This window comes from Lagenorhynchus albirostris, chromosome 13 (assembly GCF_949774975.1).
Source record: "Lagenorhynchus albirostris chromosome 13, mLagAlb1.1, whole genome shotgun sequence".
Lineage (NCBI taxonomy): Eukaryota > Metazoa > Chordata > Mammalia > Artiodactyla > Delphinidae > Lagenorhynchus > Lagenorhynchus albirostris.
Window position 1 is genome coordinate 17,440,582 of NC_083107.1, and position 13,381 is coordinate 17,453,962.

The following is a 13,381-nucleotide window of genomic DNA, read 5'->3' on the forward strand; positions in this document are numbered from 1 at the left end:
AACACAGTTGACCAATAACAGAAAGAAAAAAGATGTCATTATTACAAATCCTGGATGTTTAATATGATATTAAAATGAAAAGATAGTATTATAGCAATTTTATATTGATAAATTTAAAAAGAACAAATTGACAAATTACTAAGAAGACAGAACTGCAAAAATTGGACAAGCTAAAATAATATTAAATATAAATATTCCCATAGCTATCATATCACCCTACAAAGAAGAGTTTGGGAACAGAAGACTTCACCTGCAATATACATAAAAAATTTAATGATCTCATGTCAAACTGTCGTTTCTCATATTCATAAATTAGAACTCAATTATATTTCTATTTATCAGTAATAAAAACATTCAAGAGAGTGAAAAAGACAGAAACATTAGAGAACTATAAAAAATAATATAAAAATATGATTGAGCAATATTACAGTACTTGGAAAGAAAACACTGTGCTCAATGGAGATGATCCATCCACAAAGAACTCATATCCAAAATACATGTAATTTCCATAAACCCATAAGAAATGAGACTGACCATGTTATAGAAAAACATAAGCAAGCAACTCAAACAGGTATTTCATGTTTTGATAGTGAATCAAATGATCTCCACTCCATACAGAAAACAAACAAAAACAGACTGAAATGTGCTGAACCGTATTAATAATCAGGAAATGCAAATTAAGACCACAACGTAAAAATATGTTCCCCATGTAAAAATGGTTACAATTAAATATTATACATACAGACATATAGGTTAGAATGAGGAGAAATTGGAACACTCATTTATTCTAAATTGTTACAGAACTTTGAAAATTGCTTAGCATCATCTACCAAAATTGAACATAAGGAAGCATACTACTTGACCATACAATTTTATTCCTAGGAAAGTACCTAACAAAAATATGTGTGTGTTGACTGTGAGCTTGTGTGTGGATGAGCACAAAGAGAAAAATAAGCTGTGGCTACATGTACTGCAGGGATGAATAATGCAAACATTAAAATGAGTGAAGGTAGCCAGATAACAAATGATAGAGAAAGTAATTTAAATTTATGTAAATACCAAAGATAAAGATGAGCTCTAGTGTTTAGAGATACATACTTGAGTAGTAAGGTGAAAGAGAAAAGTCAAGGAAATTACCATAAACCTAAGGATAGCGTTATGTTGGGAAAATAGAGTGTTGTGATTAGAAAGGGGTATGTGGAGGGCTTTTGAGTACTATAGTACACTAAGTTTTGACCCATTTTTTGGTTACAGCAATTTCACTTTATAATTAATTACTAAACAGTACATTGTAGTTTATGTTCTTGTATTTAACATTTGTAAACATTTAAAAATGATGTAAGTGTTCAGCTCTAGGAAACTGAGTTTCTGTATGAAATGTATACAATGCTAACTTTATGTTTGCCATTATTTCTAAGAGCTGTAGATTGTAAATACCAGTTAGAGATACTGATTTAGTATTTTCACATTTATATCAACTTATACTGTTACACATGTGAAGTGATATGATTTATCCCTACTTTAAAATGACAATGACAAAGCTCACATGTATATCAAACAATTATGCCAAATTTAGCAGTTAGTAAGTATAATGGATCATGGATTCTGTTATTTTTCCATTTGCAACATGTTGCTTTACGTAGTAGATTAGAAATATATCCCTCATATAACTTTGGGAACCTAAGAGGACTAGTAGTGTTTAAATTTATTTTCAAATGATTAAATGGAAATTCCCTATGGATTCTGATTAAAGAACTGCTATCAAAACAATAAGATGCTTAGTCTTTCTTTCCATTTCTGGGCTCTGCAGTTATTCCTAGAAACTTTTTAAAACATGGTAATATCACAGGCTAGTGGTCCTTTTATGGGGGTCACTGGACCTACAGCATTATTTGGAAGTGTTTGAAATATAAATTCTCAAGTTCCCCTCCAGTCCTACTGAGTCATAAGCTCCCAGTGGGACAGGGGAAGGGAGCAGAAGAACCAAGCAATCTGTGTTTCAACAAGTCCTCCAGGTTATTCTGTCACATGTCGAAGTTTGAGAACCACTGTTGGAGATCGAGAGCTCATATGATGCTGTTCACATGTGTTTGACAATTGTTATTTTTTTCCTTAATCTCTTTGCAATCCATGGATGTAAGCGGCAATGCTGATATTTGGAACTCTCTGAAAGGAAATGTCAGTGCCTTCATATTCCAACTAATCTACAATTCTTATGAACTAAGATTTCCATAATTAAATGCTAGCATTTAAATATCAAATTCATCTGAGGCTTGAGGTCTTCTTCCAAGTGTACTTGCTGTTGGCAGAATTCGTTTCCTTCTCATGCTTTCAACATGGCTCTTTCCATCTCTTAGCCAGCAATGATATAGCGTCCTTCTTATGCTTGGAATCTCTGATTACTCTTCTGCTTTCTTCTTCTGTTTTAAGGACTCATATGATTACTTGATACCATCTGGATAATTCAGGAGAGTCTCCCTTTTTTAAGGCTAGTTGAATAGCAATGTTGATTACATCTGCAAAGTTCCTTTTGCCACATAATGTAACAAATTTTGGTGTAACATTAGGGAACAAAGAACATGCTTGCCATAATTCTGTCAATCACAGAGTTAAAATTCAGACATTATATTAACCCAAACTAATGTAGTCGACACCTGTAACTGAGTATTTTAATGCCTTTCTATATTTGAGAAACTTCCTTTCTAAACTAATATTAGTTGGTGGTAAAGTCATCCTTTGTCTATAGACTCAAAAGTTTTGGATAATTATTTCCCTTGCAGCAAAAATGTTGTACCAGGACTTAGGATGCACCATCTAGACGCACCTGCCCTTGGAAGGCATTGATGCAAAGATGCAAGAATGATCAGGACTCATCCCAATTAGAAGTTTTGGATGTGATTCTGTGGACTACCCAACATCATTTAAGTAAATTCCTTTTCTGCTGACTTCAGCCAAGGCATATTGGAAAATAATTTCTCATAGATGTCTCATGTTCCTGCACATATTAACTGCCCTTTGTTCTTGACTGTTAACAATATCTCTATATCAAGTAGCCTTGGAAGGTAGACAATGGCAGGTTTTCTTATAGGCCTTGAAAGACAAAGATAGTGTTTCCCTGTGGAGCAAAGAGCAGGTGTACTCATAGCTTTGGAAAATAGAGACAATGTCTACTTCCATAGCAAAGGCTGACATAATTAGTGCTTATTATAAATCTTATGACCCCCCCACACACACACACAGATGGTGGGATGTATTTCCAAAAGTAGACAAGAGTAGTCATTTTTTTCCTTAAAAAATTTGAAGCAAATATTGACAATATGTTAAAATCAAACTACCAAAGCTAAGTAATAAATACAAATGTATGTGATTTATTAAACTTTAAATTATTTTTATGCTTCAAATTATAAAGAAAAAATTGACTTCTAATTTTTTTTTTAGTGTAGAGCTATAACACCATAAATTTTAGGTGTATGTTAGAACGATTTATTTAAGAAGATCATTCTGGCATTTTCACCCGTACATAGGTGCGGACCGGCGTGTCCTTGGGATTAGAGAGCGGGACTTTTGGCTTGCAAGCGGGAATGGCTTAGGTCGTACACGGAGAAAGAACGATTTAAAAATGGGTGATGTTGAGAAGGGCAAGAAGATTTTTGTTCAGAAGTGTGCCCAGTGCTATACTGTGGAAAAGGGAGGCAAGCACAAGCCTGGGCCAAATCTCCATGGTCTGTTTGGGTGAAAGACAGGTCAGGCAGTCGGATTCTCTTACACAGATGCCAACAAGAACAAAGGCATCACCTGGGGAGAGGAGACACTGATGGAGTATTTGGAGAATCCCAAGAAGTACATCCCTGGAACAAAAATGATCTTCGCTGGCAATAAGGAGAAGGGAGAAAGGGCAGACTTGATAGCTTATCTCAAAAAAGCTACTAATGAGTAATAGTTGGCCACTGCCTTATTTATTATGAAACAAATGTCTCATGACTTTTTATGTGTACCATATTTAAACTGATCTCATACACTAGAATTCAGATCATGAATAGCTGATGTAATATTTCTGTCCGGATTTAAATAAGATTGGCTTGTGGCTAAATGAATATGGTCAGCTTTTGGAATTTTGATAGTAATTCTGGTTCAGCAAGTACTGTCACTGTTTTCCCCTTCTAAAGAGATGATTATACTTGAATAAGGAATGTTAATCTTTTCAGGGATATGGTAAATGCCTTCTCAAACCCTATAGGAGATTGGTTTTATATTTAGATTTCTATAACTGGTTATATTAATATATTTAAATATTGAGAAGCTCCCTTCACTGTCTCATAGACCAGCAAGATTCACCTGTGTTTCAAGTTGTGTTCATTCACCTGTTAAGGCTAGGGCTGAAAATACATTGACAATGTCCACTTTATCTTTTTGGTCTTAAATATGCCAATTTAATTAAAATTCTCCATCTAAAACATTGCGTTTTACTTAATGAAGGGCATTTTAGTGTGGTTTTGTATAGCATCAGATAAAGAATATTTAGTACTTCTCACATTTTATAGATGATCTTTTTAAATTTTTTTTTAATAGATGATCTTTACGATCAGGTGTTTTTAAAATTCACCATGACATGATAGGTTGGGAAACTTGCTTGTGAATTCTTTACAAAGTCAGACTAAGTTATAATTCAGGATTGACTTTTAAACAGGTATTCAGAAACACAACTATAGAACTACTGTAGATGTGTGATTGGTAATGATGCTTTTGCCAACTCAGAAGGGTTAAGGTCGAGGAGCTCTATCATTAGCACAGATTTGTAAATTATCTGATCATAAGGCTTGAGAATTAAAAACAAAGTCTCAGATTAAAAAAAAAAAGAAGATCATTTCAACTTAGCACAATAAATTCACAAAGATATTCATAAGTAATTAAAATATCTATAATTTAAAATTTTATATTGTCTAGAAAGAAATTAGAAATCTAGTTTTTTTTTAATTTTTTTTATTTTTGGGGAGGAGGGTGGGATCCCTAATCCCAGCATTATTCAAGGGCCAACTGTATACGGGAAGTGAAATATCAAGGGATCTTGGAAATATTTTTCCCAAAGGCAAAGACCAGAGAAAGAGAAAGACACAATGCATCTGAGATCAAATAGAAAAACACTCCACACTCATACTCTTTCAGTATCATTGTGATGTAGATGAAATTTATGACACTATGAACTTGAGTTCCAGCTATGCTGAAGTTCATGGAGTTTTCCAAACTAAGCTGTACCTTGCCTCCCTGCCTTGGCTCAAGTTGCTTCCTCACCTGCAGTGCTCCTTTCCTCACCATCCACTTGAGGGACAGCTACTCATCTTTTTAGATTTGCCACTCTGAGGCCTTTCCTGACCACCCATTCTTACTCCTGGTAGTTTTAAATTGCACACCCCTTTCTGCCACTACTGTGCTTTCTCTATAGGTCGACCACAGCACTTCATTATTATAGTTAACATGTCTATTCTCTCCTACTACATGGTACGCTCAAGAGAGCAAAGCTTTTATTTTCTTTGTTGAAACGTCCACAGCACCTATCACAGTGCCTGGCCTGTAATTTTGTGCATAATTAGTTAATGAGTGAGTAAATGATTAGATGGATGGTGGGTGGAGTTCCAGTAGATCTTAATAAATATTGAACGGCAACCTGCCTTGACAGTTGAATATTTCCACCATGATTCCAACTCCTCACCCCCCGATACTGATTTTAATGAAAATAGTTAAATAATCACAAAGAGGACAGAAATCCTTTCCTTCCTCCACAGACTCTTTATTGAACTCTTACTTGACTATAAAAAACTACTTTAGGAGCTAATGAATGAATTAGGAGCTAATCTAGCTGAATATTTTGACTGATCTCACACCAATCTATTTTTTTGCATGGGTCAGCATTAGTATGTATTAAAACAATCTGTATCCAGATTAATATATTTAGCTATATAATTGAGTATGCATTATTTTTTGTCTTAAAACTACTATTCAATAAGCAGACCACAAGTTGGTAGAAAATCTATATATGTGCACTTTACTCTGACCTAAAACTGAACCCATAAACTGCATTGTTTATTTTCACTGAGTCAACTGAGCTACTTCATACTAATATAGCGTAGTTAATTCAGTATTTTGAAATTCTTTATTACTTCCCCAATGCAATATTTTTGGATTTCACAAATGAAACCCTAATGTTTGGTAATGAGTGGAACATTCTTTTTTTAAAACAACAAGAGTCTAATTAGATGGGTAAGAGGTCCTACAAGATTTATTGAGTTTGGGACAGTAGTTTTATGTTTGTTTGCTGTTTGAAGGATGGAAGAAAGGAGTAAAGTACCAATCTAGAAGGGAAATTTCTATGCAAAATTTTCATTTTTGAGAATTTGCTAGTGAGCTGGGTATTATTTTGGAAAGAAAGTCCAAAGCAATATTTTATGCCAGTACAAAAAATTCTGAATTTTTAAGGTAATGAAATTTTTCAAAAGTTAAGTAAAATCAAATAAATATGAATTAAAGATTTGACAGTTTACAAGAACTTCAACTTCTATACTGTATTCTACTATTCAGGGTAAATTTTAACTGACACATAGCTTCTGCTTTAACATGATGATATTTCCCAGTGGTATTTTTATTTCTAAATTCCCATTTTCTCTATTAAATACTCAAGCCAACGCTATTTGCATCAAATATTGCACTGCCCCTGGAGATTTGTTTGCAGGGCTTTCTACTTTTATCAACTCTCTATTCCAAACAGATCCTATGAATTTCACCCTTAAGTCAAATGGTTTGGCAGAGGAAGACATTTCGGGGTAAAATTTAAATAGTAATGACAAGTATTTTGAAATATTCAACAGTCGAAACTTTTTAGTCTTTTTTTCCCTAAATGTATAAAACAAGCAAACATACTTTAAACGACAGTAAAAAGCTATTGTACTAAACAGAGACAGTCAACAGCTGGTAGAAAATTGAATTGAACTTTGTCCAGAGACAATAGAAAAAGGAAATTAAAGGCTTCAAATTGCTTATAGCAGGCCAGAGTAAATCCAACTGCTTTTTGAGGTCATTAAAACATCTTGAACGATTTTCCAAAGATTTTTGGTTCAAGAGGCCCAAAAAGATTTCGCCAAGCACTACTTTCCTCTTATTGTATTTCATAATAAATTTAATCCATATATTTCTGATTCATTTATACTTCAGTCATCAAACAGTTCTTGTGCAAGAGCTATTTGATTTCTAAGAAGTCATTTGAGCCTTTTATAGAAGTCTGCTTGTTTCCCTTGAAGTCAGTTTTGTAAAACTGAAAATACTTGATGTTCTGAACTGAGCTTTTAAGCTTTTATACAATCATGGAATCTTAGATATTAAATGCAATCTATCCCAACATCCATCCCAAAGTAGAATACTTCTTACCAATCTTTGGCAGATAAAATTTTGGTTGCTTCTTTACCATTTTCAGTGATAGGGAACTCATTATTTCAGAAAAAAGCTAATTCCATCAAGACTCATCCTTTCCTCTCTCCTGTCACACAATAGCTTGGCACTTATAAGGCTAAGTGTGGTTATGTGTGTGTGTATAATGACTTTGTCCTTTTTCTCAAATGCCTCCTTGTACCTTAATGCTACCTTCCCTTTGTTTTGATAATTTGGGAATTTACCTTACATAGAGAAACTATCTTGAAACACCAGTTTGTCTTAGAAAAGCTTCAATTTTTTTGTTTAAATATGTAAAAGACCTATAGATTTTGCATAATGTTTCCATTTAATCCATATTACACCCCAATAAGAAAATACCGGGCTTCCCTGGTGGCGCAGTGGTTGAGAGTCCGCCTGCTGATGCAGGGGACATGGGTTCGTGCCCCAGTCCAGGAAGATCCCACATGCCGCGGAGAGGCTGGGCCCATCAGCCATGGCCACTGAGCCTGCGCGTCTGGAGCCTGTGCTCCGCAACGGGAGAGGCCACAACAGTGAGAGGCCCGCGTACCGCAAAAAAAAAAAAAAAAAAAAAAAAAAAACACCACTGTCCCATTTGAAGGGGGAACCTGAACTTCAGAGATTTGATTAACTTTAATGAGGTCACATGACTGTTTAGTAGCTCTTGTATTCAAACCCAAGACTTGTTGATTCCAAAAGCATGGATCTTTCTTCTGCACAGAACTGAATTTCCATTAAAATTTCCTCATAAGGTCTTTCGAGAATGACGTATAGCAAAACAGACTGAGCTTTACACAGCTACATATTTAACTGCTTCAGAACTGTCTACGTAGTAGGTTGTGTCCCATGAAAGCATTATTTTTGTCAGTCAAAAACGTTCAATGTCTACAATTTTTATGACTCAGTTTAACATACAGATATTCTTGACACCATGTTTGCCTTAAGTTTTGTAGTAGAAAATTTCAGGTGGTGCATCCATAAGCTCAGCAGGCTGAGGAAAATTAAGTGTTTTCTTTAAAAAAGTTAAAGAAATAACAGACCTTTGCTCAACTGTAAATACTTTTTTTTTTTTTTTTTTGCAGTACGCGGGCCTCTCACTGCTGTGGCCTCTCCCGTTGCGGAGCACAGGCTCCGGACGCACAGGCTCAGCGACCATGGCCTACAGGCCCAGCCGCTCCGCGGCACGTGAGATCCCCGCGGACCGGGGCATGAACCTGCGTCCCCCGCATCGGCAGGCAGACTCTCAACCACTGCGCCACCAGGGATGCCCCAAGTGTAAATACTTAATTAAAAATTTAAAGTCCCAAGGGACTGGCTCCAGGAACCACCCTCACAGGCCCCTCTCCACAATACCAAAATCTGGGCAGGCCCAAGTCCCTTACATAAAATGACTTAGTACCTTCATCCTGCGGGACGCCAGAAGAATCCCAGTACCTTCATCCTGCAGGACGCCAGAAACGGAATCCGGCGGGAAGCGGAATCCCGCGGGAAGAAGCGGAATCCCGCGGGAAGAAGCGGAATCCCGCGGGAAGAAGCGGAATCCCGCGGGAAGAAGCGGAATCCCGTGGGAAGCGGAATCCCACAGGCGGTTTTTAACTTAAGTGACTTTTTCTCATCCTCCTTTTTAAAAAAAGATCATGATATGAGGAGCTACTCTCTGTTTCTGGGTATAAAGTAGGGATACATGTTATTAAAATTTTATTTGTTTTTCTCCTCTTAACTTGTCTTTTTATCACAGGGATGTCTCAGCCAAGAACCTAGAGGGGTAGAGGGAAAATTATTGGCCCCCTGCCTCCAGTTTGGAAACCAGTTTAGGACTTTCTGAGACACCATACTCATTTTAGAGGCTACAGACATGATCCTAAAAAGCTAGCAGAAGCTAGTGAAAGCTAAGAATTGTGCACAGTTAGCTTTACCAGATCTCACTCCGTAGCGCCTGGTCAAGAGAGGTAGGTAAAAATTTCTTGCTCCTTCCTTTCCAAATATAGATTAGCAGGAAAAAAATATTTGTGTGAACTTTTTTCTTAGGTATAGTAACTTTGTTAAAACTTGGAGTACTCTTGTTTTCAATTGATCCTTTTCCTCCTAGAGATGGTAATTGTTTCCTTTTGTCTCTGTCTTGTGTGTCATTTATCATAAGGAAGAGAATCATATGTGTGATGAGGTTTTCCTTTTGGCTTGTTTTATGTGTTGGGAGCTTGGCTTTGTGACCAATGAGAATATTATCTCTGGTATCCTCCAGATAGAGTATGCATGTACCAGCACCCACTGGGCAGACAGCCCAGTAGGCTGTGGATCCAAGAAGCAGATTTCTCTTTGCCCAACTGTGCCAGCTCTCAGGGGAGTTTATTATAAGTGTCCTAATATGTAAGGGGCCCTTGTTGTCTCATTAATGCTTAAAAAGTCCCATTCCAGTATTCCTGCCCAGTGTCACAGATTAGTGGGTCTGTAACTAGAGGTGTTTCCTGTTCTCATGGGAAACTAGTGCACTACACGGTGCTTACCACCTGTGACAACAGTGTTCTTTGCTTTCTTAGGATAACTTTGGGGGTGGATTTTCTGGATCTTGTGAAGGCTGAATTTCTTTTGGGATGCCTTTGCATCCATGGTTAACCCATAAAAAGGCTTATTGGTTTGAGTTACCATTGGATTTAATATAAGATTCTACACTTGTCAATACCAAGATGATGGATTCTTTGAATTAGATAAACTTCTATATTTGAAAAAAATTAGTGAGGTCTCATTCTAAACAATTGCCTTATTGGTACCTAAAGACAGATCAAATAGAAAGGAGGACACAAAAGAGTTTGGCAGCTAGCCTTAAGGATTCCTTTAATAAAATGAAATTACAAAGACCTTTTGTCTCCACTTTGAGAAGATCACACCAAAATTAGCGAAGAGTTAGATCAATGGACATTCACAACCACACTCACAGGGGTGTTCTTCCCATCCACATTATAGTGGTTACCAGGCAACCCATATGCCCACCCCCCCCACCCCACCCCCACCCACCCCGCCAGGGCAAAACAGCCCTCACAGAGGAAATGGATGACTGGAATTTCATTCAGGTTTTCACAGGTAAAGGATCACCTGGAGGTCAATGTTCAGGGGCTAATAAAAACAATAGTAGAGGTTTTCCTCCAGAATGTAAATTGATCCAAGGTTGAATTGTGTGCTCAGAAAAAAAAAAAAAGAAAGCCTTCCTTAAAGGCTTTGATAAACTTTTTAAAGTCACACTAAAGCACTAGGATGTAAAGATCTTCTGATTTCCATCATAGTTGGAAATCTGCCTTACTATAAAGAAACAAAGTTTAGGTGGATAGGTAGGTCAGTCACTTGATATTCAGGATACAACCTAATTCTTTGAGGTAATAGAAGGAACTTTGTCTTGCAAAGCTCTGCAAAACCAGAAATATGGCTCCAGAAGCAATTCAAAACCCAACTATCATTTTTACCAAGCCCCAAACCCCTCCTATTTGTCTCAAAGTCTTGTATATAATGGGACACTGGAAACAGAATTATCCTGCACTTAAGAAAAAGAGGAAATTTAAAAATAATAATTTTTTCCATACACCTCTGATAACAGGCATATATTCCCCAAAACTTCTAGGGAAAATTTGTATACTTTCTCTGTACCTTTGAGATGTAAATCTTCTACCCTGTCTTCTCTAGGACCTAAGAGCTATTCTTTCAAATGCAAACTTAATGGAGAATTTCTCATCAGAAGGAGATAAAAGGAACTATTTGTAAATTAGGCTAATAAAAAAATCTTAAATATCCTCTCTACAAATATTAAGTAAAAACTTTAGCCATCTGGGCTGGTAAATTTAATTTATTCCTACTGCCAAAACTCAGTTTGGGTCAAACTCCTCTCTCTTTTAAACTAGTTAGATTTGCATGACTGAACCTGTCATCGTTAAAATTTGGTAGCAATTGCTATAACATCTCTGTGTTGGTCTGTAGGTTTACATGTGTCTATATATGTATGTTATATATGTGTGATATTTTTCTACCTGCAGATGGTATTGCCTAAATTAATTTGTAAATAAAGACTGGATATTCTAAAACTCTCAGATATATAGACTATCCCAAATGCTTTTCAAGTACATGTGATCTGTGATAATCTTCAGTAAATAAAACCTAGTTGAAGTGTGTTGGTTTAATTAAAATAAGCAACTCTTCAGAGTTATCCACATTAAATATAATGCAGACATGCAATTTTTATTCTACCTGAGTTTACTAGTCAAATTTATGTTGTCTTTGTTACAAAACTTGTCAGCAAAAACAAAAAAAACCTTGAGATGATTTCTGATGTTTGTCTTTGTCTAATGCCTCATGAAATTTTGCTCGGTAATATAAACAAAATTGTTGTGAACATGTGATTTAAACAGGTGTAAGTGGGATAGGAGTTTTTAGGTAGACTTTTCAGCAATAACTATATTTTATGTTATGTGTACTTAAATAGTTTAATGGATCTCTTTGGTATCTTGAAACCTTAGAGCTTTGCTGAGTTTAAATGATGGAAATTTACTGAATATTGATATTATTTTCAAATAAGATAAAATACTGAAGCATTGATTATTGAAAATAGTTTGGCCTGTTTTGGGCTTTTGCCAACCAAAAATCGTCACTTTCCATTTGCCTTTACAAGGATGAAGTCAGTAGCTACTGTGGTCGCTAACTTTCAAAACACCCTAAAAGGAGTTCAGGGTGGAGGTCAGGAATGAGGCACTCTGCTCTGGGAAAAACTGGCAGAACAAGTCTTCAGATGGTTAGATATTTTCAGGAGATTTTATGAGCCCCATTTTTTGCATCTTCTAATATCTAGAAAAGCACTAAAATTATTAACAAAGACATCTGCTCCTGGTGACTTGCAGCAACCTTCTGCCAAAGTGTGTGCTTGACTGCATGTACCCACTTCACTAAAATCACATGTATGCTGACCTCTTTGGAGCAGTTCCTCAGAGCTATCTGAGAGGCTGTCTCTCAGGCTATAGTCCACATTTTACCCCAAATAAAACTTAACTCACAACTCTCATGCTGTGTGTTTTTTTTTTTCAGTTAACACTTCCTTGTTGTAGAGAACCAAAGATAGTTTGATCTGTTAGTAAACACACCTGTGCCACAATGAAAAATTTTATATGATGAAGCATATGCTTCTAGAAACTATGAAATATTTTCATAAATTTTCCAATCTAAAGAATGCGGGTATAACAGAAAGTTCATAATTGCTTGCTTCTTAGTTTTCACTACAAATTAATGCTTCTAAGGGTTAAGAATTCTAATTAATATGTGTAATCAACATTACTAAAATAAGAGAAATAACTCCATATGCAATGAAAATAAGATGTGTTTTAGACCAAAATAAAAATTATCAATATGAGGTATGGAGGTGCATTTTTTTAAGGGAAATGAAAGTAATTTTGTCACAAAACTTTTTTATTTTTTTTCAGAATGGGAAAGAGGAGAGAAAAGGACAAAGTGGTATAGAACATTCAGAAGAGAGAGAGGAAATCTTACCTCGGGTGGTCAAATTGACTAAAATTAAATGAATATATTGTAAGGGTTTTAAAATAAGCTTTAATATCAATAGTGTCCTTATGTAAAACTGGAATTTAATTTTCTTTCATCAGTTAAAAGGACAAAGTTTTCTTGGACTGTTGGTCTGATACTGATAAGAAGTTGTTAAATGTTTTTCTTTACCTTTTAAGTAATCTGCCTAGAAAGCAAACACTTTGTATTTTATCAACATAGTTTCAATGTGCTTCATGCTATCTTAATCAGGCCTTTGATTATTTAAGAAAACTGAATCTTCTAATAATTATAGAGCCAAGTTTTGCTCACAACTATGTAGGCTTCTGTATTTGCCTTTAAAATTTTTTATTGTCACTTTGGTTAAATAGATAACTGAGCATTGTTTCATAATGATCAGTGATCTTTACTT

General features: G+C 35.7%; 1 pseudogene; it reads left to right on the forward strand.

Moving 5' to 3' along the window:
• The first annotated feature begins 3,596 nt into the window (after positions 1 to 3,596).
• LOC132531423 (cytochrome c-like) lies at positions 3,597 to 4,454 on the forward strand (annotated as a pseudogene).
• Positions 4,455 to 13,381: the final 8,927 nt, after the last annotated feature.